At 36.0% G+C, this 26,832-nt stretch overlaps 1 protein-coding gene across 1 annotated transcript in view; it reads right to left on the bottom strand.

Annotated features, from left to right (window-relative positions):
- Positions 1–26,832, bottom strand: part of LOC150089496 (dynein beta chain, ciliary-like) — a 1,205,440-nt gene that overhangs the window by 365,383 nt on the left and 813,225 nt on the right.

Genomic DNA, 26,832 nt, shown 5'->3' with positions numbered 1-26,832 from the left:
AAGACAATGAATTATTTAGGAATTAGTTACAATCCTAGAGTGGGGATTTTTTAAGGACTCAACAAAGAAGAGTCTCAAAGGTGTGTTGCTCCAAAATTAACATTAGCATTAGTAGAGGCATATGATGCAAGAAAGCAAGCTTATGTAGCATCAGCCAAAAAAAAAAAAAACCCAAATGCCTGTCCAGCTCAGCCTTAAATTTATTTAGGCTATCAACTTCCACAACAAAAGATGGAAGTCTGTTCCACCAATCAACTACCCGCTGGCTAAAGGCAAACCTTCTGCACATCTATCCTACAACTGTCTTTCCTCAATTTGAATTTATGCCGTCTCAGATGACTATTCTGAGCAAGAGGAAGAATCCCATCAGCATTGAGCATGCTCAAACCATTCAAGGCTTTATACACCTCAATCAGATCACCTCACAGGTGCCTAGTCTCCAGACACTGTAATTTACAAAACTTAAGCCTTTCTTCATAAGAACAACCCTTTGTTCCATTCACTAATCTTGTTGCCCTTCTCTGTACTCGTTCCAACAGCTCTATCCTTTTTAAAATGAGGCCTCCAGACCTGTATACAGTGCTCAAGGTATGGCCTGACCACCCCCTTTATACAAGGGGATAATCACCTCCTTATCCCTGCTAGAAAAATTCCTGTATATCATTGACAAGACACCAACTCTTGCACACCGTCTGCACTGCTCAGAAAACTTCATATCTACTTGCACATTTACCGACAGGTCCTTTTCATTCTCTGTCAACGTAGTACTGCAGAGTTGATACGTTACTCTGGGGTTACTGCTTCCCATTTGTAGTACTTTACATTTGTCAATGTTAAACTTCATTTGCCACCTCTCAGCCCATCTGCTCAACTTTTCTGGATCCTGTTGCAGCAGAATAATGTCATTAGTCTCCTTAACAACCCTGCCAACCATATCATCTGCAAACTTAGACATTAAGCCTGATATACCATCATCAGTATCATTTATAAATACAGAAAACAACAATGGACCCAACACTGAACCATGAAGGACTCCACTAATAACATTAGTCCACGATGAGCAGTGTCCATTTATTACAACTCTCTGTCTTCTCCCATTCAACCATCCCTTTATCCATAGCAGCAATTTGCCTCCAATGCCACACTGCTCCAATTTGTTCAGCAGTCTTCCATGTGCAACAGTACCAAAAGCCTTTCTAAGATCCAAATACATGATATCAAAGTTATTCCCCACATCCAGTTCCTTTGTGACCACATCATAGTATCCAATCAAATTGGTCAGACAAGACTTTCCCTTTACAGAACCATGCTGTGTCTGAGCTATAACTGAAGTCTTGTCTAGATGATCCTGCAGTGCTTCTTTAACCAGTGCCTCCATTAATTTTCCTGGAACAGAAGTTAAACCAATAGGTCTATAATTACTTGTCACCCTTTGATCCTCCTTTGTGAATTGGGGTCACATTTGCGCATCTCCAGTCCATGGGTACCTCCCCTGAGTCCAAGGAAGCTCTCATAATTATGGCTAAGGGTTTGCTTACTTCCTTTGCTGCCTCCTTTAATATAACTGGATAGATCCTATCCACCCCGGTGCCTTTTTTATGTTTACCTTCAACAATTTCTCCTCCACTTTTCTCTCAGTTATTACAAAATCATCTAGCTTACTGACAGAGTTTAATTCACCTCTGGCACTCCCCTCCTTCCGGAATTACTCCTCATGTGTGAACGTAGATGCAAAATACTCATTTAGTTTGTTAGTCACCTGAGCAGGATCATCAACAGTTGAACCATCAATATCCAGTGGACCAATCTGATTCGTCCCTTTCCTTCTAGAGTTTACATAGGTAAAGAACTCTTTGCTGTTTTTCTTTGCATCCTTTGCCAAAGATTTCTCATAATCTACCTTTGCCTACCTAACCTCCTTTGTGACTTGGTTACAGACCAGCTTGTATCTATCGTAGGCTTCCATGTCACCCATTAACGTATATGTATCCTATGCATTTTTCTTCTCTGCCACATGTCTCATTAGTTTATCTGACATCCAATTAGGCCTAAACCTTGAACAATATTTCTTAGTTGGTATGTAAAGCCTAGTAGCTTCCAAGATGAATTCTTTGAATGCCTCCCATTTTGAATTTGCTGTTGGTAACATCATTATTTGGTCCCACCATATAGAATTGAGAAACTGTCTCAGACTACCATAGTCGCCTTTACGAAAGCAAAAACCCTTCCCTTTACCCCTGATGGTAGTTACCTCTTTGAGTAAATCCCACTTGAGCACACATTGATCACTGCTACCTAATGGTTCCTTTATCTGCAGACTCTTAATGCATGAGGAATCACTACAGATAATCAGATCAAGAGTATTATAATACTCCCTCTAGTTGCCTCCTGAACATGCTGATGTAGAAAACAATCATCCAATAAATTCACAAAATCCTTGCTAGTGTGTGAGTGACCAACCCACAAATTCCAGTCAATATCCGGGAAATTAAAATCCATCATAATAAGACTCTCTGATTTACTGGCCCACTCTATTTCCCTGTACAGTTTCTTATTATACTTATCAGAGTCATTAGGCCTATAACACATTCCTACTCTCAATTTTGATCTCCCAATGCTTATGTCACCCACAATGACTCAACATTGCACTGTCCATCTATGTCAACTGGATGCACTTCCTTGGATTTTATATGTTTCTTAACTAATAGCATGACCCCTCCTCCCTTCCTATCCTGTCTATCCTTTCTGTACACATTGTACTCCCAAAATTCCAGTTTTGCATTCCTTATATCTGTTTGACACATGGCTCTTATATCCCAAAAATATCTGTCTTTGATGTTTTGACCAACACCTCAAATTCATCAAATTTATTTACCAAACTCCTAGCATTGGTGTACACGCAAGTATACATGCACCTGTTCCTATTCTTAACTATCCTGACACAGCCCATGTGTTCACTTGTACTGCAATGACTCCAATCAGTCTCTGAAATACCCTGCATTTTGTTTTCCAGGCAGCTGCTCATTCCAATAGAAGCAGTGCAAGAATCACTTTCACCTCTGCCAGCGGCTACTTTTAATCTATTAGTCCTTGAATTCCCCCCCCCCAAGCTAGCAGTTTTCTGACCCACCTAAAACTGCTTCGATAACATCAGCAAATATTCTTGCACCCTTTGTATTTAAGTGTATCCCATCCCTGTAGAACCAGTCTCTCCTGTTAACAAGTACAGACCAGGCTAAAAAAAATTCTACTCTTTGACCCTTGCACAATCTTTCCACGGCTGAATTAATCGACAAGGCTCTCATTATATACTCCCTCTTATAGTGTCTGGGCAGAATTGCAGACATTTTCAAATTCAACCCTAATTCACGGTTTTTTTTCAACAGTGACCTGTACTTGTTAAGTAATTCTGCCGGTCTCCTACTCTTAATATCATTAGTACCAACATGTATAACAATATCACCTTTTGTGCCCTTAAAAGATGATATCTGCTCTACAAAGTCATCAACCTTTGCCCCTGGCAGACATACCCTGGTCGGTTCTGTTCCACCTATCCTTTTTACATACCATGTTCCCCGTTTCCCTGACAATAGTGTCACCGACAACCACTAGTTCCTATGGGACCAGAACATTCTGCCTTATGGGTTGCCACTGTGTTGCATGATGATCGAGTTCAAGCTCTGAAAATAAATATAGGCCAATTCCTGTAGCTCACTCTGTGCATTGGAAAGAAATATATGAAAACTTTAAGAAGTTCTTGACAAATACGAAGCATGAAGAACAAGGTTTGATGGTTAGTCTGTGCTAACTTTAAAATGATAGGCATGTTATTTGGATAGCAATCTGGTTACACAAAAGTTCCTTGCTTTTTGTTTGAGTGGGACAGTCAGGCAAGGACTAAGAACTCAGATGTCAAGGTTTGGCTAAAGAGAAGCAGTTTGTTAACTGAATCAAAGAATATAATTCATAAACCACTGGTAGACCCCAAATCCTGCTTCCACTCTGGCACATCAAACAGTTTTAATGAAACAGTTTGTGAAAGCTTTATCTCAGGAAGTTCCTTGCTTCAATTACCTATGTACTAAATTCATATAGATCACCCAAAAGAAACTAAAATAAGTTATTTTCATTGAACTTTAAATGTGCAACTGATGAGGGAGCGAGATTTTGAGGGAACTATAAATAAAAGAGAAAAACAGGCATGGATTAGCTTCAGGCCCGTTGTTGAGAACTTCTTAAGTAACAACCAGGATCAAAACTATAAGAATATAGTTGAAATTATGTAGGCAAACTTCACAAAGTTGGGCAGCACCATGGGTGTCAAGGTACATTTTTACACTCCCACATTGACTACTTCCCCAGTCTAGGAAGTGTTAATGAAAAACAGGTGGGGAGGTTTTACCAGGAAAACATGGAGATGAGGTACTAGGGGAAGTTTTAGTTTTTAGTTTTAGTTTTAGTTTTATTGGCGCAAAAACGACTAAGATTATACTGCGCCAAGTATACTAGGGGAAGTGGAATGTCAACATGATGGCTGACTATTGCTGGATTCTGAGAGAGACTGTAAAGTAGAAGGAAAGGATCTGAAGAAAATCAAAGAAATGAAAATTTGACTCATCATAGATCAGTTTTTAAAATGAGAGGTGAGTGTTTAGTGGACTTTTTACCAAACTGCCTTTTCAATAGTGTTTCCAGCATGTATTTAAATATAAAAGTAGCATTTTGTTATAATTTCAGTGCACAAATTCTGCCAAAATTATAAGAATGTGTGATGAATTAAATTTCATTTCGTGATTTTTGAAGAAACTTGACAAGAGGGAAACAAACAAGTCAATTTTGAAATCAGCATTAGAAAATGATTCACAAACACTCTTTTCTGAGAAAACATCAGTGAATTTTTTTTTCAAAATGTGGAGTAATGTAGCTTTTACATATCAATCTGAAAAATAAGTTGATAAATTAATATCATAAATTCATAAAAATAACTGAAAACAATACAAAAAGATGGTTACCATAGAAACATTTTACACAATTTAATTGTACATGAACTGCAAAACATGACCCCCCCCAGACCCTTTTGGAATTCAGTGACTATATACACCATGGTAATGAATCCTCATTGTTATTTGTGTTCAAATTGAAATGAGGATTCATAGAATTTTTAAGCATGAGTGTTTCAGATATATTAGTTGCAGAAAATGATGCATGGAAGTAAGCTTATATAGAATTAGGAAAATAAAATCTACCCCACTTCATCTTTATATACCCTCCTAATACTTTGTCTAATTCTTCCTTAAATTTATCCAAACTCCTCACTTCTACAATACCTGATGGAAGTTTCTTCTGACGACCAATCACTATCTAGCCGAAAACAAATTTTTACAAATCTATCCAACAATCACCCTTTTCAATTTAAATTTATGTTCCCTTATATGTGTTATCCAAGAAGGAATAAATATGTCATCAGCATTTAGTTTACAAAATCTATTTAAAGCCTTATACACCTCAATCAGGTCTCTTTGCAGACATTCAGTTTCTAAGTGCTACAATTTGTGGAAATGAAGTCTTTTGTGCCCTTGACTAATAAATATCTCTCAGTTATTACTGATTCAACTCATGATTGTTCAAATGAAGATCAGCTCTGCTTGGTAACATGATACAAAAGTGAAGACAGAGACTCAGCATTATCAATTTTAGGATTGGTTTAGAAGAAAGAACACCAGAACATGTTTGGTCAAAACTATTTCAAAGAACTGAAAAAAAAAGAAAGAAAAGAGATATAGAATTATCAGACCGTGTAGGACAGACTAGTGATAATATGTCTAATTTATGCGGTTTGTATAATGGTGCTCAAAAACTCATTAGAGTGTATGCAAGTTGCATTTATATAACATTCCTTAATTTACCAAGTGAAAAAGGCATAAAAGCAACCTACAGGTGCTTGCACATTTTTTTTTTTTTTTTTTTTACAAAATTTGTATAAATTGTTAAATTTTTCACTTTGAAGATGGTAAAAGCTTCATGAATGAAAATGATTATGTTAAATTATGTTCAATGCAGCTAAACACAAGGTCGTACACTTGGGGAATAGCAACCCCAAATAAATTATACACTTAGCATTAGCATTGGCATGCAATGCAAGAAAGCAAGCTTGCAGCATCAGCCAAAAAAAACCCTCCCATTTCGCATTCAATTCATTCTAAATGCCTGTCCAGCTCAGACTTAAATTTATTTAGGCTATCAACTTCCACAACAACAGATGGAAGGCTGTTCCACCAATCAACTACCCACTGGCTACAGGCAAATTTCCGCACATCATTTTTCCTCAATTTGAATCTGTGTCCCCTCAGGTTCTTAATCTGAGCAAGAGGAAGAATCACATCAGCATTCAGATTGCAGATGTGATGATGTGATTCTTCCTCTTGCTCACAGCATCACATCAGCAAGCTGAATGCTGATGTGATTCTTCCTCTTGCTCACATCAGCATTCAGCTTGCTCAAGCCATTCAAGGCCTTATACACATCAATCAGATCACCTTGCAGGTGCCTACTCTCCAGGTGCTGCAATTTGCAGAACTTAAGCCTTTCTTGATAAGAGCACCCCTTTGTTCCCCTCACCAATCTTGTTGCCCTTCTTTGTACTCGTTCTAGCAACTCAACATCCTTCCTAAAATGAGGCCTCCAGACCTGTACACAGTACTCTAGGTGTGGCCTGACCGTTGCCTTTTATAAAGGGATAATCACCCCCCTGTCCCTGCTAGCAAAATTCCTATATATCATTGACAAGACTCCATGACCTGTCCTGGAAGCCTGTCTGCACTGCTCAGCAAACTTCATATTTGACTGCACAATTACTACCAGGTCTTTTTCACGTTCAACTTCCCTGAGTGTAGTACCACACAGTTTTTACATTTCTCTTTGGTTATTGCTACCCATATGCAGTACTTTGCATTTTGTCAACGTTAAACTTCAGTTGCCACTTCTAAGCCCATTTGCCAAACTTATCTGGATCCAGTTGGAGTAGCATACTGTCTTTACTGTCATTAACAAACCTGCCAACCTTTGTATCATCTGCAAACTTGGACATTAAACCTGATATACCTTCATCAATATCATTGATAAATATATAAAACAACAATGGGCCCAACACCAAACCCTGGGGAACTCCACTAATAACATTTGTCCACAAAGAGCAGTGTCCTTTGATTACCACACTCTGTCTTCTCCCACTCAACCATCCATTTATCCATTGTAGCAACTTACCCTTAATGCCAGATCTCTTCAATTTGTACTGCAGTCTTCCATGTGCAACAGTATGAAAAGCTTTCCTGAAATCCAAGTATATGATATCAAAATTATTTTTGGAAATTATTCATTTCCTTTGTGACCACATCATAGTATCCAATCAAATTGGTCAGACATGACCTCCCTTTAACAAACCCATGCTGTGTCTTAACTATTACTGCCATCTTATCTAGATGATCCTGCAATGCTTTATAACACTTGGTGGAGTTGAATTAAAAAAAAGTGGAGGAGGATAGGGATCTGGGAGTTATGATATGGGCAGATATAAAATTTTCTGAACAGTGTAAATAGGCAGCCAGGAAAGCCCGTGGTTTCCTAGCAATGATTTATCGAATGTTATCCTGTACAAATAGAGAAGTCATAATCCCAATGTATAAGGCAATTGTAAGACCACATTTGGAATACTATGTTAAAGTCTCTGAAAAAAACACATTGAGCTTCTTGAAAGGATCCAAAGCTGTGCAAAAGAAATGGTGAGATCGGCAAAAGGATGACCGATGAGGAAAGGCTGATTATGTGGGCTGTAGTTTGGCAACCAGGCACCTCAGAGGTGACCTTGTTGGGGTTTATAAGGCAATGAGAGGGATTAGTAAAATGAATGAAGTGGAATTTTGACTGTTATAAAGAATTCCAGAACTAGGGGCTATACATTAAAATTACAGGGGTTGAAGTTTATTTTGGATTGTAGGAAGTTTTCTTTTAGCCAGTGAATTGTTGATTGATGCAAGTTACCCTCACAGGCAGTGGAAGCTGACAGTTTTAATAAATTTGAAGGTCAACCGGATAGTTACCTGTGTGAGGAGAGAAGCATATAATTTGTATTTTTTTTTCTACTTTTGGTGTTTTTTTTATTTTTCCAGTGCAGCAAAAACCTTTGATTCCCTTACACTATATGGCAAATACTATTAAAATCTTTATGTGATACATGATTTGTGCTTGTTTAGAAGCAAGCACTGCAGATGCATTATATTCTGGTTATAAGGATATGATCACTTGCTCAGACATCCTTACAGAAGAGAAATTGCTGAATCGGAACAGGAAATGAGAAGCTAAAAACTTGAAGAAAGAATTAATGTATTCAGACACAGTATTGCTTTGTGCTATTTTAAAGGACTTTTTGAAAATGACTGATGCAGTCAGCACTTCTATTTTTTTTTTTTTTTTTTTGGTAGTTGTTGGCGCATTGGCTTCTGTGGCCATAGTGCACCTCCCAAGGTTTTTTTTGAAGTACTTTGATCCAAGCCCGAGGTGGGATTCGAACCCGCGACCTTTGGGTTGCCAGGCAAGCACCTTACCCACCTGGCTAGCCCGGTCGGCCAGCACTTCTATACAAAATATAAAAAATTAGTTTGAATCAATGTTATGCTTCATTATTGAGCCTTAGAATTAGTGCAGTTGAATTTTTACAGGGATATATTATTGTTGTTGTTGTTGTTATACGGTTTTAGACACATTAACAGCTTAGATCATAACATAGTTGGGGTAATAAGATTAGATCATATTGTGCCATGTATATTATGTTTGTGAACTGCATATGTTCTGTTGGTGATTTGCCTGTTTGCTGGACAAAAAAAACCATGACCATCCCAGCTGAGACTAAATAACTCAGCCACATTGTGGAAATGGCCCATAAAAATTCTTTACATCATTCACAGGATTTGAACTTGGGTCCTTTCCACACAGTCTGGGAAGATGGTGATTATACGAACTGTGCTACCTCCAAGGGCACATATATTGTTACCACTCAATAAATTTGACTTCATTGCATTGTTAGCTAATCTCAAAAAAACACAGTTATTTTCAAATATGTATTGAAATTGCATTAATATATTTATTATTATTATTATTATTCAAGACAGAAGTGGATGATATCAAAAAATCAATTGCTTTTGTCTCAGATTCCTTCGATAAAATACAAAATAGCATAAGCAAGCTGCAGGACTCCAACGCTGGAAGCTTCTTTCAAGAAAAATGAGAATTCTATTCTACTTAACTCACGGATTGACTCGATAGAACAACAGTTATTAGAAAATAATGTAGAAATAGTAAGATTAACAGGATTAGCGGGCCAAGACCTAGAGCATGTTATTCAGCAGCTGGGGCTTGCATTAAAGCTACAGCACAATAACGAAGTGGAACACTACTATATACCTAACAACAAAAAAAAAATGACAAGCCTACACTAATTGTGAAATTTTCAAATCATGTGGTAAAGGAAAAATGGATGAGAAAGGCAAAGGAAATTCGACTCACAGCAAATGATGTATTTCAGAACAACAGCAGTGCTCCAATCTACATAAATGACCACTTAACAACACACCTCAAGCAGTTATTTTGGGAAACAAAACAATTAGTAAAAACTCACAGTTTCAAATTTTTATGGTTAAAACGAAGAAGAAGAAGAATGACTCTTCAAGAGCCATAAGAATCTTGAGTTCAAAGGACCTGCAGTATATAAAATAGACTCCTTCATTGTGAATAATTGTAATTTCTTGAAATCTAGGCCTAAGGTAATATTAAGACATCAGGTATGCTTTTTGAGGAATCACAAACTTTCAATTCATCTTTACATTTTTTAAAAAATCCAAATATCCAAGCTCTTTTAATTGATAAAAAACTGTTTTTTCTGGTAGCTCTAAACATCAGGTCATTAAGAAAAAATTGGTTTAACTTTTTGCAATATATAAATGCAATGAAAAAATATATTTCTTATATAGTTTTAACAGAGGTTAACATAAAAAGTGATGAAATTGCCAACTATAACATACTAGGATATGACAAGGTCTATAAGTTGAGAAGGGGTGGTGGAATAATAATATACTATAGAACACGCTATGAGGCAATACAGGTTTACCACGAGACTCAGTCTTGCAAAAACTGCTGTCTCAAATTATTAGGAGAAGATCCACAGAACACATTCACGATTTGTGCTTTTTATAGGCCACCATCAGATTCTATAAACACTTTTCTAATAGAATTAGACAACATAATTCTGCAATGGGAAGACATACAAGCTGATAAGACCATACTAGTGGGAGACTCCAATATCAATTTACTAAACGATGAAACAGAAAATGTAATACTCAGATATTCTGCAATCTTAAATAATTATGGATTTGAACATACCTTATTTGGAACAACAAAGCAACAAAGGATGGAGGGTGATAGAACAGTAAGCTCCTGCTTAGATCATCTTATAACAAATATAAAGTTGAAGTATGCAAATTCCTACATACTACTAAATCAACTTTCAGATCATAGAACATGCATACTAATAATAGATATGTACTCAAAACAATACCCATGTGAACATAAAAAAATAACAAATGTTGCAAAGAACAAATATTTATCAACAGGCAAGCTGAAACACAACACAGAAAACATGTTAAGACAAGAGCAAGCATCTTACACAACTAATGTAAATGTCTTTTCAAATAAAATAATACAAATGATAAACAAGTCGAGGATTAATACGGAGAGAAAAATAAATCTCTCAGCTTGCAACACAAATTCTAGGAGTAGCAGGATTAAACATAAGAAACCTTGGATGACAAGAGAAATAGAAGAACTAATGGTACAAAGAGACAAATACTTCAGGCAGTATAGAAATTGTCCATCAAAGATAGAACATTATCACAATTATAAAACAATTAGAAATAAATTGACAGGCTGGATTAGAAAGCAAAAAAACACTTACTACAATCAACTTTTTATGGATAAACAGATAACTCAAAAGGATAAATGGAGCATTATAAATAACCTGCTAAGTACAAGGAAGAAAAAGTCAATGGGAAATCAAATCAAAACACTATTAGAACAGGTATCTGGTACAAATAAACAATATGAGGCTGGAAACAGATTTGCTAAAGCTGTATTAGAGCTCAGCAGATACAATATACACTATTGCCAAGACTCCCTTGCTCAAAAAGATAATCTTCCTCAGGTAGTGAACTCCTGTGTAATCTTTGCTCCACAGTACACAGAGATTCTCAAGATTATAGAACAGTTAAAGAACAAGAAATCTTATGGACTTGACTTATTACAGTAACTGAAGTAAAGAGAAATAAAGAAGAGTTCACTGTTCTCTTGGTGGAGCTTATAGCACAGATGATGGCGTCAGGAGTCTATCCTACAAACTTACTTTCTTTTAAAATAATCCCTATATATAAAAAGGGACCACCTAATGACTTTTGTAATTATAGACCAATAACAATACAGTCAGTTATAAATAAGATAATAGAAAATTATATATTTACCCATATAAGTAAATATCTACATCAATATGGACTGTTAAATAACTCTCTATTCTCATATCAGAAGGGTAAGAGTACACAGACATTATTAGAGAGTTTAGTAGATTCTTTTAACTTACATTTGAACAATAATAATTTCATAATGATCTTATTTATAGATTTGACCAACGCATATGACTTAATTGATATCTCAAGCTTGAAACAGAAATTACTGAAATATGGTATAAGGGGAACAGTCAATCAACTCTTAACATCTTATTTAACCAAAAGAAAAATCACAGTTGTAGTAGAGAATACAAAGGGAAAATCATACAATATAAAGAGAGGAGTACCACAGGGCACCCATGCAGGGCCAATCATGTTCAACATCTATAAAAATGACATTTTTGAAGTAATTAAGAACTCCTTTTTAAAAATTTATGCAGATGATTTAATCTTATATACAATTGGAAAGAACCTTACAAAAATGGCATTAGATTTACAGCAGGATGTAATACATTTACAAAATAGGTTGCATGACAATAAATTAGCACTCAGTTTTGAAAAAAACCAAATTCTTGGTAATTAGACCCCCCTCACTAAACCCTGGACATTCATCCCTCTATTAAATTACATAAACATGAATGCATACATGAACAGAACTTCCAGAATTGCAACTGTCTAACAGTTGAAGAAGTTTCAAATCACTGTTACCTTGGGTTATGGATAGACTATAATCTAAGTTAGGCAATGCAAATAACAAATTTGTACAAAAAAAATGAGATTTTATATGTACTTCTTTTATTATATTAAAAATAAATTAAATCAAAGAACAAAAGTCACCTTATATTATGCATTAGTGGACTCCCAACTCAATTATTTAGTAAATGTATGGGTAAGAGCAAATATAACTGAAATAAGGGTTATAAACAATTTACTAAACAGGATTATGAAACTGTTAATGGGGACAAACTCTTGGAATGATCTGAATAAGAGAAGGCAATTTTTGTTAAAATAAAAATTACTATATCCAATTCAAAAACTGAAGTTAAATTTATTCTTGAAAAATCTTAACACTATTTATGAAGAGTTGAATCTTCAAAGGAATGTTTCACACAACTTAAGGAATCCAAAAGCAGTTGTTTTGCCTCACCCTAGGGTACTAAATAGGTTTGGAGATAGGCATACAATGAACATATTAAATAACTTGTTGGCAAGCGTTGATTTCAGGCTCAGGAGAGGTTATTCAATCTCCAAATTAAAATTCCTATAAAGAAAATTTTTGATACTCAATGATACAGTAGAATAGATTTTCAATGATCAATCACTACCTCTGTTTACAGAGTGGAATGTATTATGTGTAATGACTTCATTGTCTTTTCTGTTAGCTAACAATTTTGTATGCAAAACTGATTTAACTGATGAATTGCAACTTGTTATCAAGAAATTTACTTTTCTTAACAAGTTCTTGTATTGTAAACAAATTCAAATGATAAATAAATTTGTATTGTATTGTATTATTATTATTATTATCCTTAGACATATGGTGCAAGGAAGCCTGAGGCTTATGCTGCACCAGCCAAAAAAAAAATTCCTGAGTTACCCTGAGAGAGAGAGAGGGGGAGAGGAAGAGAGGGGGAGAAAAAAAATTCTTTCTGTGAAACCTTTCCACATAGTTTAAAGAATAAAAGGTTTAGAAATTATATTACAATATATTATATCATATCATATATCAAAGAAATTATATCAAGACATCAAAGGCAGATATTTTTGATATATCAGAGACATGGTGTCACACAGATATAAGCAGTGCAGAACTGGAATTTGGGATGTGCAATATGTACAGAAAGGATAGACAGGGTAGGAAGGGAGGAGGGGTTATGCTGTTGGTTAAGAAACACAAAATCTAAGGAAGTGCATCCAGTTGACATCAGTGGACAGTGCAATGTTGAGTCAGTTTGGGGAGACATAAGCACTGGGAAAGGGAAAATATGAGTAGGAGTGTGCTATAGGCCTAATGACTCTGATGAGTACAATGAACAATTGTGCAGAGAAATAGAGTGGGCTAGTAAATCAGAATGTCTTGTAATGGGGGATTTTTACTTTCCAGGTATTGACTGGAACTTGAGGGTTGGTTACTCCCATGCTAACAAGACTTTTGTGGATTTGTTGGAGGATTGTTTTCTACAGCAACATGATCGAGGGGAAACCAGAGGGAGTTGATCTTGATCTGATTATCAGCAGTGATTATTCATGTATTACGAATTTGCAGATAAAGGAACCACTAGGTGACAGTGGTTCCTTTATCTGCTGATATGTGATTTACTTAAAGATGTAACTATCATCAAGGGTAAAGGAAAGGGTTTTTGTTTTCATAAAGGTGACTACAGTGGTCTCACACAGTTTTTAAATTCTATACAGTGGGATCAACTGATGATGTTAAAAACAGCAAATTCTAAATGGGAAGCGTTCAGGGACTTAACCTTGGAGACTACTAGGATTTTCATACTAGCCTAGTAGAAATACAACCAAATAGAAATACTAAGAAATACAGTTCAAGATTTAGACCTAAATGGATGTCAGATGAACTAATGAGGCTCATGGCAGAGAAGAAAAATGTGTGGGATGCATATAAATTATCAGGTCACACAGAAGCTTATGGCAGATATAAGCTAGTCTGTAATCAAGTCACAATGGAGGATGCAAGTGAAGGCTATTTATGAGAAATTGCTGGCACGGATGCAAAGAAAAACAACAAAGACTTCTTTAATTATGTAAACTCTAGAAGGAAGGGGATGAATCAAATTGGTCCACTTGATGTTGGTGGTTCAACTGTTGATGATCCTGCTCAGATAGCAGACAAACTGAATGAGTATTTTGCATCCACACAAGAGGAATTCTGTAAGGAAGGGGAGGACAGAAGTTTACTAAACTCTAACAGGGAGCTAAATGATTTTGTAATAACGAAGAACAAAGTGGAGGAGGAATCGTTGAAGTTAAACATAAAAAAGACAACTGGGGCAGATGGAATCTATCTAGTTATATTGAAGGAGGCAGCAAGGGAAGTTAGCAAACCTGTAGCCATAATTATGAGAGCATCCTTAGATTCAGGAGAGGTCCCTATGGACTGGAGATATGCAAACATAAAAAAAGGTACCTCAGGCAGATGGAATCTATCCAGTTATATTGAAGGAGGCAGAGAGGGAAGTTAGCAAACCTTTAGCCATAATTATGACAGCATCCTTAGATTCAGGGGAGGTCCCCATGGACAGGAGATGTAAAAATGTATCCCCAATTCACAAAGGGTGCTGAAAGGGTGACAGAAATAATTATAGACCCGTTAGTTTAACTTCTGTTCTGGGGAAAATAATGGAGTGACTGGTTAAAGAAGTGATGCAAGATTACGTAGACAAGACTGCAGTAATAGTTTAGACACAGCATGGGTTTGTTAAGGGGAAGTCTTGTCTGACCAATTTGATTGGATACTAGATCTGGTCACAAAGGAACTATATGCAAAAAATAATTTCGATATCATATATACTTGGATTTCAGGAAAGCTGTTGCACATGGAAGACTGCTGGACAAATCGGAGCAGTATGGCATTAAGGGCAAGTTACTGCAATGGATAAAGAGATGGTTGAGCGGGAGACAGCAGAGAGTGGTAATAAATGGACACTGCTCTATGTGGACAAATGTTATTAGTGGAGTCCCACAGGATTCGGTGTTGGGCCCATTGTTGTTTTTTATATTTAATAATAATATTGATGAAGGTATATTAGGCTTAATATCCAAGTATGCAGATAATACAAAGGTTGGCAGGGATGTTAATGACAGTAAAAGCAGTATGCTACTGCAACAGGATCTAGAAAAGTTAAGAGATGGGCTGAGAAGTGGCAACTGAAGTTTAACATTGACAAATGCAAAGTACTGCATATGAGTAGCAGTAATCCAAGAAAAACATACCAACTCTGTAGGACTACGCTCAGGGAGGTGGAGAATGAAAAAGATTTTGGGGGGGGGTAATTGTGCAGTCAGATATGAAGTTCTCTAAGCAATGCAGACAGGCAGCCAGAGCAGGTCATGGATTCAATGATATATAGGAATTTTGATAGCAGAGACAAGGAGGTGATTATTCCTTTGTATAAGGTAATGGTCAAGCCATACCTTGAGTACTGCATACAGATCTGGAGGCCTCATTTTAGGGAGGATGTAGAGTTGCCAGAACAAGTACAGAGTAGGGCAACAAGATTGGTGAGAGTAACAAAGGGGTGCTCTTACCAAGAGAGAGAGAGGCTAAAGTTCTGTAAGTTGCAGCAGCTGAAACTTGCAGAACTTGCAGAACTCAATCATATCAGCAAGGTGATCTGATTGAGGTGTATAAGGTCTTGAATGGTTTGAACAGGATCAATGCTGATTGGATTTTTCCACTTGTTCAGATTAAGAACCTGAGGGGGCATAGTTTCAAATTGAGGAAAGTCAGTTGTAGAATAGATGTGTGCGGAAGTATGCCTTTAGCCAGTGGGTAGTTAATTTCTGGAACAGACTTCCATCTGTTGTTGTGGAAGTTGATAGCTTAAATAAATTTAAGGCTGAAGTACACAAACATTTGGCGTGACCAAATGAGTGAAATGGGAAGGTTTTATTTATTTTTATTTTTTTGGCTGATGCCGTAAGCTTGCTTTCTTGCACCATAGCCTCAACTAATGCTAATATCAACAGTTCTGATTACTGAAATCCACAAATATGTTTATTTTGTGGATTTTGGTAGTGACAAGCAGAGGAGTAACTAGGGTATCATGAGTGTGGCCATAGCCACAGGTGCAGATTCTTTGTAGGCACCAAATGATTCAAAACATTGAATAACTAAATTTAAAATTTTATTTTAAAAATAGGTGGCAATTGTTATTATCAAAATTAATTACCATAAAAGCTTCTTCTTTTATAAAAATACTATCTCATAGATAATAATTTAATAATAATCATTTTTATAATTTAATTAATATTATAATTAATTTAAAATATTAATTAATATTATAATAAAACTATAATTTTAATTTAATTATTTTTAAATAAACAAAGGCACATTTCTGATATTTGGTCATAGGTGTCAAAATCTGTAGTTACACTTCTGGTGGCAGGGTTTCAAATGTTGCATAAATTATCTTGATCTGATATTCAGTTTAAAAGTTAAAGCATTCTCAAACTCACAGACTCATGAGTAAATTTCAGAAGTAAACTACACTAAAGTTTTTTTTTTTCTTTTTCTTTTTTTTTTTACTAAAACAAGAAAACATTCTTCTTTTTTCATTTTTTTATTTTATATTTTTTCACGAGTTATAATTTACTGTTAAAAGTAGAATGTAATAAAAAGTTAAATTCTTAATTTTCTAACTGTTCCTTTGACAATTATGATTTAAGTGGGGGGCCCTAAACAAGCTTTGCATGGGGCTCATGACCATCTTGATCCAGCCCTGAGTGGTGGAGGGTGTACTCAGGATCTTATAGCAAAAATGGAAGCAGCAATATGTTTTGAAAGAACAAATGAAGGATTTGAATTGACAGATGCAAGTAGACTTAGATGATTTGAAACAAGAAGTGATGAAGATAAAGCATGGTGAAGAGATCAGGGAACTATACAATACAATACTGAAAGGTATTGTAAAAGCTGTACTGTGAAACCAACAATGGATGTAATGATATAGCAGGAAGAGAATCATATGGCCTTCCTCAAGGCAGAAAGTGAGTCAAAATTGAAGACTAATAATAATATAAGTCTTCAATTTTGACTAATGATAATATTAGTCTTCAATAATTAGTAAAATGCATTTGGTAAGGGTGAAGTGGTTCCAGGAAATCAAAGAAAACAGTGTGCTGTTGGAGACAGACAGACAGGAGGTAATGTCATATGAAAGGATAAGACATCTCAGAGTGTCTGTTCTCTGGTCCAAGGCAATAGTTGCTGTATTATAATATATGATATTGTTGTTGTTACTGTTTGGTTTTTAGGAGCATTAGCAACTAAGGCCATATTGCTCCGGGAATATGCGGTGGTCATTCCCTGACCTTTCCACATCCTCCGTATTTGGTGGTGACGGGCTCGAACCCTGGTCTAATCAAGAAGCATGTGCTATGCACTGCTGCTCCTTCCCACCTGGCTATGGAGGCGCGAATATATGATATGAATAAATTGATTGATAAAGAGAATTTCTTAGATAACTTTGGTCGTGATCACAGGATAGTGAATCTTGTGACTATCCTGTGATCATGACCAAAGTCGAAAAGTCCTATCTGCTTCAGGAAAGTAAAAAAAAATTTTTTTAGAATACATTTGTATTTATATTTAATTATAGACACAATGTCTTCTTTTGCTCATTGACATTTGTTGGTGGTCAGATATTTTTCAGTGTTGGGTTTAGATAGGGTTACCATCTTCTGCACTCATAAAAAGAGGACATTTACATGTTTTGGGGTGAATAAAAGAGGATAAAAAGTTCATCTTGGATTAAAAAAGAAGACAGAAAAGAGAACAAATATATTATGCAAATAATAAAATAAAGACAATATAAACCACATTTACTGATGTTTAGGATTAGTACATTCACATTTGTCTTGAGAAATTATTTCTTTCAATAGCTCTGGATTGCCTCTCAAATATGTGTAAAAATCAACGCATGACATATGTTTGAAATTATACTACAAAAACAAAATCCGTTTTACAGAATTGACATTTAACCTATTCCTTTCTTTTGTCCACTGACTTTGCATTAGAGAGAATACTCTCTCTACATTTGCATTGTGAGGAGGAATTGCAAAGAAAAACTGGGCAATTTTCAACAATTCTGAAAGGAATTCAATATTTTTTGAATTACTAAAATATTTGGTCCACTTTTCATGTATAAGAATGTTTTTAAAGTCTTTATTATTCATTTGACCCTCAAAAAATTTCTTCAGATTGTTAAATTGGTCAAAACACTTAACATCATCAATTGTTACCCCTTTGTCAATCAAGTAGGAAATAGAACGTTCTACATCATTCCAGCATGGTACTGCATCCATTTTCATCCACATAAAACAGGAAATGGATTCCATATGGTGAAGCCACTTATCTAAATATTCCATGCAATTTCTATACAGATCTTTTGTATCACTAGAAAATTTTTCACATTCAAGTACAAGTCCTTCATCATGTTTTTTGTATAGCATTTCCTTTACTCTTAATGGCATGAAGTTGTGATCCATCCATTTCGAGATAATTTCTTTCACTGAGACTAAGACATCTTGCACTTCTGCAGCTGAGTTACTTTCCCTTTCAATTCGTTGTATGTATGTATGGAATACACTATAAGTGATTGCATGAACCAAAGATGAATCACTAAATTTTAGGCCTAAATGGATGTCAGATGAACTAATGAGACATATGGCAGAGAAGAAAAATGCATGGGATACATATAAATTAACATGTGACACAGAAGCCTATGATAGATATAAGCTGATGTGTAACCAAGTTACAAAGGAGGTTAGGCAGTCGAAGGCAGATTACGAGAAATCTTTGGCAAGGGATGCAAAGAAAAACAGCAAAGAGTTCTTTACTTATATAAACTCTAGAAGGAAGGGGATGAATCAGATTGGTCCACTTGATATCGATGGTTCAACTGTTGATGATCCTGCTCAGGTAGCTAACAAACTAAATGAATATTTTGCATCGACATTCACACATGAGGAGTTATTCAGCGAGGGGAATGCCACAGGTGTATTCAACTCTGGCAGTAAGCTAGATAATCTTGTAATAACTGAGAGTAAAGTGGAGGAGAAATTGTTGAAGATAAACACAAGAAAGGCACCTCAGGTGGATGGGATCTATCCAGTTATATTAAAGGAGGCAGCAAAGGAAGTAAGCAAACCCTTAGCCATAATTATGAGAGCTTCCTTGAATTCAGGGGAGGTACCTATAGACTGGAGATAGTAGTAGTGGCATGTGATGCAAGAAAGCAAGTGTATGAGCTTATGCAGCATCAGCCAAAAAAAAAAAAAAAAAAAAAATCACACCATTCCCTCCAAATGCCTGTCCAGTTCCTCCTTAAATTTATTCAACCTATCAACTTCCACAACGACAGATGGAAGTTTGTTCCAGCAATTAACCACCCGCTGGCTAAAGACAAATTTCCGCACATCTATTCTACATCTGTCTTTTCTTAATTTGAATTTATGCCCCCTTAGGTTCGTAATCTGAACAAGTGGAAGGATCCCATCAGAATTCAGCGTGCTCAACCCATTCAAGGCCTTATATACCTCAATCAGATCACCACGCAGGTGCCTAGTCTCCAGCCACTGCAATTTGCCGAACTTAAGCCTCTCTTGGTAAGAGGATCCCTTCATTCCCCTCACCAATCTTGTTGCCCTTCTCTCTACATGCTCAAGTAAATCTACATCCTTCCTAAAATGAGGCCTCCAGACCTGTACGCAGTACTCAAGGCGTGGCCTGACCATTGCCTTATACAGAGGGACAATCACCTCCTTCTCCCTGCTGATGGGATTCTTCCTCTTGCTCAGAATAATCACCTGAGAGGGCATAAATTCAAATTGAGGAAAGACAGGTGTAGGGTAGATGTGTGGAAATTTGCCTTTAGCCAGCGGGTGGTTGGTTGGTGGAACAGACTTCCATCCCTTGTTGTGGAAGTTGATAGTCTAAATAAATTTAAAGCTCAGCTGGACAGGTATTTTGAACGAACAGAGGAGTGAAATGGAAGTTTTTTTTTTTTGGCTGATGCTGCATAAGCTTGCTTTCTTGCATTATATGCCTCTACTAATGCTAATGCTAAATCCATTTTAATGAACCTTTTAATCACAATGGGAGGTTTTTTCATGGGACAGAAAATAAGCCTGTAAAGCTGGAAATATATCTATGAGCCTTGTGATGCTTGGAAATAATGAAAGCCATCTCGTCCTGTGAGAAAGGAGCTGTCTATATTCAATCTCAACAAACTCACAGTATTCCTTAAGCTCTTCAGTCCGAACTGTATAATTATGAAAGTACTGGTAAATTTTAAAAACAATGTTCTCTATATCAACTTCCCAAAGTTTTGCGGCATTCTGAAGACAATTTTTCAAAATATGTGCAGGGCAGCCAAAGTCTTGTTATGCAAAAATTTCTTTAATTTTGCAAAGACATTAATCCCTTCTTCATTTCGTCTCAGTCCTCCAAACATTGTATTGCAATTGTTTCCAGTGAATGCAATACATTTTTCACACAAACCATTTTTTTCAAGAGTTTCTTTAACATACGTAGAAATGGTATCTGCAGTCTCGTTAGGCATCTTCTGTAATTCAATTAATTTTGTTTGTAACCCTCCTTCATTTACATCAAAATACTGAATAATTAATGGGAAGATTTTTTCAGAACCATGATTATTTCCATCAGTTGAGACCCCACAGTATGCAATTTTATTTTCTTTTAAAGTTTTTACAGTAACATTAAGAGAATGATTTGCAAGTACAAAGTTTACAATGGCTTCTGTCTTAGTTCTAGTGCAGGAAAATCTTTTTGCTATCTCAGAATCAAAAAATACATTTTTTAACATGATAGTTGCGCAATCCATTGATTTGTAACTACTATGATGTTTAACAGTGTGAAAATCAAAGGTACCCTCCGCAGCAGCCAGATCATATTCTATTTTACCGACAGCTTTGACAAAAAAATCTGTAACCTTTCCCAAAGAGGCCTCACCTTGAACTGCTTTCTTGTGCTTCTAAGTTTCAATGTGATGCTTCAAATCACCAACCCCTTTATTGGCTACTGAAACATATGTCCCCATTCTGCAAACTTTACATTCAGCTTTCCATTCCTCTCGGCCAGATACAAAACATGGAAATTTGTTTTCATCTCTTCTGTAAACATGCACTTCCTTTTAGGTCTTTATAATATTAATTTTTATAATTGAAATAATAATAAATATTTTTTATTGTAAGTAGTGAAGCATAAATTTTATTAAGGTTAGGTTATGTTTTACATTCATAACTAAACTAACCTAATTGCAAAAAAGTACCTACAGGTATAAAGATGGATAATAAATATTTTTGTAATTAAAGTGAACAACAGTATTTTAAAAAAAGGTAAACTTTGGTATTAAATAAACTAGTGTCTGCCTCTTGATTGGATCGTTGATAAGTATACCAAATTTAGTCGACAGTACACAATTTTCAATCAATTTGGTGTGCACACAGCTCAAATCCACGTTTCCATATGCTGCAATCAATTTCTAGAGAAAACAGTCCCTTTAACTGTCAATATTTATTTGACATGCTGGAATTCCTGTAATTTATATATCTTTTTCTAGCACACCATCTGATCTTCACACGTTATCTACTCTCTAAACCAAAATACTGTATTGCTAGACTATATAAAATTTATATGTGCATAAATTCTGAAGCAGGCATGGGTTGGTAACAATCTCAATGCACTAAACTGAGCGTCGTCGGGGTCTTCCGCCTAATTGTCAACATGGAAATTCGAATTGAAGAATCGTCTCCTATTCCGAAAAAGATTCTGTATAACGTAACTCGGTAGTTTTCGTCGAGCTTGCATAAAAAAATGGTGTATAATATAAAAATCCAGACATTTAGACAAATTTATAAAAATCCACCCAGACAAAAATTTTCGACAAAAAATCCGGACAAATCCGGTTAAAAGAGGATGGATGGTAACCCTAGTTTAGAGCTCTTGAACCACAGATTCCGGGTACGTTTTATCACTAATGTTTTCTCTCTAAGTGTAGAGAATACATTTAGTTATTTTAAATTCTTTTATTCAAGGAGAGTGTTAGGAAAAAAAAGGGTGGTGCATGCCTATATAGAGGTAATTCCTCTCATTAGTTGTAAATTGATTAAAAATGTAAAACATATTGAGCCTTGATGCTCTTTCATTTACTAATTCATATTTCATATAAACAATCTGAAAATTAAATTGATGTTTATTAATGTTTACATTCAATTGTTAATGGCAGACAGCGTTATGTTTTGTGGTCCTCTTTCAGTCAGAAGTTGTGAAGCTATGAACATTGGCATTTCTGATTATGAAATTTGTTTTCCTGCTGTACTGCTATCTATTTATACTTCATATAAACAATCTAGAAAACTAAATCTATGTTTATATTCCATTTTTAACAGCAGGCAGAGTTTTTTTTTTGTCCTCTTGAAGTCCAAATGTCTTAATTGGCATGACCTTCAGCATTTCTAATTATGAAATTTGTTCTCCCAATGTGCTGCTACCCATTTATCTTTCATATAAACAATCTGCAAAACTAACTTAACATTTACTGATGTTTATATTTAACTGTTAATGGCAGGCAGTATTGTTTTTTCAGTGCAGAAGTCACAAAGTAACTCAACATCTCTAGCAGGAAGAGATTTCTGCAGATATTTTGGATATATTTCTGCCCACCCACAAAAATAATTCAAAATAGGTGCTCTAAAGAAAAAAAATATAGCACTAGAGCTTTAAAACTGTTTTGTTATGCTGTTTTATAAAATGGCTCATGTAAACTCAAAAATAAATAATTTTTGAATATCATATTTCAGCTAATTTCAAATAATTTTTTTTGTTAGAGCTGAGCTACATGGGGAAGACAGTGAAAATAATGCTGGATTGCAAAGGGTTAACAATTATATAGAGTATAATCTGCATCCTCATCGGGGACACAGTTAGTATAATCACCATCCTACCATGGCACCGGGCAGAAAAGACCCGAGTTTGAATCCCATCAATAAAGCGATCAATTTTTATGAGCTTTTTTCACAATGTTGATGAGTTAATCAATATCAGGTGAGGGTAACATGGATTTTTCCCCCCCGGAAACTTGGGTTTTTCGTCCAGCAAACTAACCACATAATACATGCAATTTATAGATACAATACATATGATATGAGCTGATGCACCTATAACCCTATAACAAGCAAAAGGAAAGAAAGAAAAGCAATCTGAATTTATCTTGCCTGCAGTACATCTCTATGTGTGGTATAGAAAGATACACTCTGTGTAGACATGTGAACAACTCAAGCTCTAAATATGCACATGGAATGTTTATTTATTATGCTGGTGTCTTTGATACAATGGTGCCAGCATATTCAATAAAGCATACTGATGATGCTACGAATGGGAAAGGTCTCATCCAAGCTTTATAAGGTTATAAGGGACTATTTTAGAGATTGTACAGTAACAGTTAAGCTTCACTGGATTCAGTGACATGTGAGACGGTGGTTGGCCACAGGGCTTGGTGTAATGATCATGCACATGGAACTTGGTTTTAGAAGACTGACCATACAAGCAATCTGATAACATTCACATGATAATATATGCAGATGACTTAGCGATACTGAAGACGACAATAGGGAAATTCCTATTGTCGGCTGGAAGAATGATCATAGAGTGTTTTGGGAGCTAAGTGTATGGTGTCACCTGGATAAGATTCTAGTTTCAGTTATAAAGACAAAAATGTTATCAAAGAAGGGACACTTTTCCAGAGGTAGGTCACCAGTAGTTTGTAGGAGTTGACAGCTTAAGTAAATTTGAGGCAGAACTAGACAAATATTTGGAGTGAATGGATGGATGAAATGGAAAGTTTTTTTTTTTTTTTTGGTTGATGCTGTATAAGCTTGCTTTCTTGCATCATATGACTTTACTAATGCTAATGGATGGAAACTGCTTGGAATCTGCATCAAAATTGAAATAGCTACATCTTACAAGAGACAGGCATTGGTATGTTTCATTCCCATACACAATATTATTTCAGAGAGAAAGTACATTGTTTGGTTTTAATGATTACAAGGATTATTAGAGTCAAACAGGGAATAGGTGAAAGAGCATTACATCTTTTGCACAATGTATATTTTTGCTCATAGTGAGTTATGGTGTATTGTTAAGGTTTCATCATATTGATTGTTAGTTAGTAACTAGAAGCTTAGTTCAGCCACAGGATAATGCTTTTCTGAATAAGTGTGGTGTGTAGGACTATCTCAACACAGGTGCTGCAAGTAATCACTGGAAAACTGCCATTTGATCTACATGTAACGCACAGAGGACTTTGCTATTTTTTGAGAAGTGTTACTGCATGATTGTTCTGTGATATGATGCTTGATACAGCAGGCTAAAATATGGGATGAGTTGGTTGAGAAATGGCAAGCGAGGTGAACAAACAGTGAAAAGGGGGGGGGCTATAACCAGCAGGTTCTTCCAAGATATGAAGAATTCAGCATGTGCTCTCAGATTAAATGGTTCATGCCTAACCTCCATGTTACATTTCTTCTAACAGGGCATGGTGCTTTCAATTCAAAAATCATTGTGGGAAAACAAAATGTTGAATACTCCCGTATCACTGTGAGGAAAACCAGAACCTTAGAGATGATCCAATACTGAGGGCTCTGTCTTTGTTTGACTATTATGTAGGTAAGAGTTGAACTTTGACTACTCAGGTCAAAAGAAAATTTTGTTGCATATAGGGAGTTTTAAGAAGAAGACAGATACTGACAATCATGGATATCTTGAATGAATAGTCATTCTGATCTGTGTCTTTAAGGATGCACTCCTCTGAACTGTCTTTCTGTGGTGTGAGGTCTGGTCTGCTTGAGGGAAATTTAGGGGTAGTGTAGCAGAACACATAGTGGCAGACTGGAATGCTATGACAAGGTGATGAGGCTTTCAGAATGGGCAGTGCTAGCCTTTGACTAGTTTTTAGTTTAGCGAGTGACAGTATGATTTCTAAGGACAGTTTCTACAAAGTGGTGGAGGTGTTCATGGATGAGGTATTCTTTCCACTTTACAACTACATATTCTTATCGTTGGCTAATATCTTCTCTGCTGGGTGAATATGAATGGCAGGGAAACTGACTGCACAGTTTAATACACAGGGCAGTTTTATTGTGTTGCTTGAGTGTATAATGGCTCCTTATGCCATGTATACATTGTCTGTATACAAAGACTTGGTTAATGGTGCTGAGTCATGTGATTTGTGTGGAACTTGGATCATGGTGCTGTCATGATCTGTGTGAAGACTTGGTTCATAATGCCATTTTTGCAGTATAGAGAGTGACAAGATTGTTATTTTGGTTTTAGGAGCATTAGAAACTTAGGCCATATTGCTCTGGGGATATGCAGTGGTCATTCCCTGACCTTTCCGCATCCTCCGTATTTGGTGGTCATGGGCTCGAACCCTGGTCTAATCAAGAAGCATGTGCTATGCACTGCTGCTCCTGCCCACCTGGCTATGGAGGCGTCCAGAGTGACAAGAAAAGCCCATAATGTTCTACTGATGGTTTATCGAACACAATCCTACCATAGAAAGCAATTATAAGACCACACTTGGAATAGTCTCTTTAAGTATTACAAGCTTCTTGAAAAGGTCCAAAGACAGGCAACATGTTAAGACTGCAAAAAGACACCCATATCAGGAAAGACTTTGAATATGTGGGCTATAGATCTGGTAACTAGCTCCTTATAGGAGATTTCACTGAGGTGTATAAGGCTCTGAGAGGAAAAAGTAAATGAGAATGAAATTTTCACTGTCATGAATGATTCTAGAACTTAGGACCATACATTCAAATCAAATTACAGGGGAAGAGGTAGAGACGCTAGGGCAAGAAGTTTACTTTTAGCCAGTGAATTATTAATTAATGGAATCAAGCCTCCGTGGGTGGTTGAGGCTGCTGATCTGAGAAATTCAAAGATCAGCTGAATAGGCACCAAAGTGAGAAGAAAGTCAAGTAGGCAGCTTATTTTTTATTTAGTTTTATTTATTTATTATTATTATTCTTTGGGTGGTGCAGGAAAAGCCTTGGGCTTCTTCTCACCATATGGGTAATATTAATACTAAATTTACCTTTAGCCAGTGAGTCATTAAACACTAGAATAAATTGTATCTGTGTATAGTTGAGGCTAATGGCTCAACAATATTCAACAGCCAACTTGTCTGGTACCCGTGGAAGGAAGGGAACACAAAGGCAGTTCTGTATCTGTGTATAGTTGAGGCTAATGGCTCAACAATATTGAACAGCCAACTTGTCTGGTACCCGTGGAAGGAAGGGAACACAAAGGCAGTTCTGTATCTGTTTTTTTTTTTTGGTTTGTGCAGAAAAAGGCTGGCTTCCTGTACCCAACCATAAATAGTAATACTAAAATGACTGGAACTGTTTTCTAGAGGATTTTTCTTTATCTAAGTGACAACAGAGGGCACTCTATAGCAAAAACTAACTACCAAACCAATATTTTCACATCAACTAAGTTTTAACGTTAAATTAAAAGGGAATA

The sequence above is a fragment of the Mastigoproctus giganteus genome, chromosome 2 (assembly GCF_048544385.1).
Source record: "Mastigoproctus giganteus isolate SK-2022 chromosome 2, ASM4854438v1, whole genome shotgun sequence".
Lineage (NCBI taxonomy): Eukaryota > Metazoa > Arthropoda > Arachnida > Uropygi > Thelyphonidae > Mastigoproctus > Mastigoproctus giganteus.
This window is presented reverse-complemented; position numbering and strand designations above follow the sequence as displayed.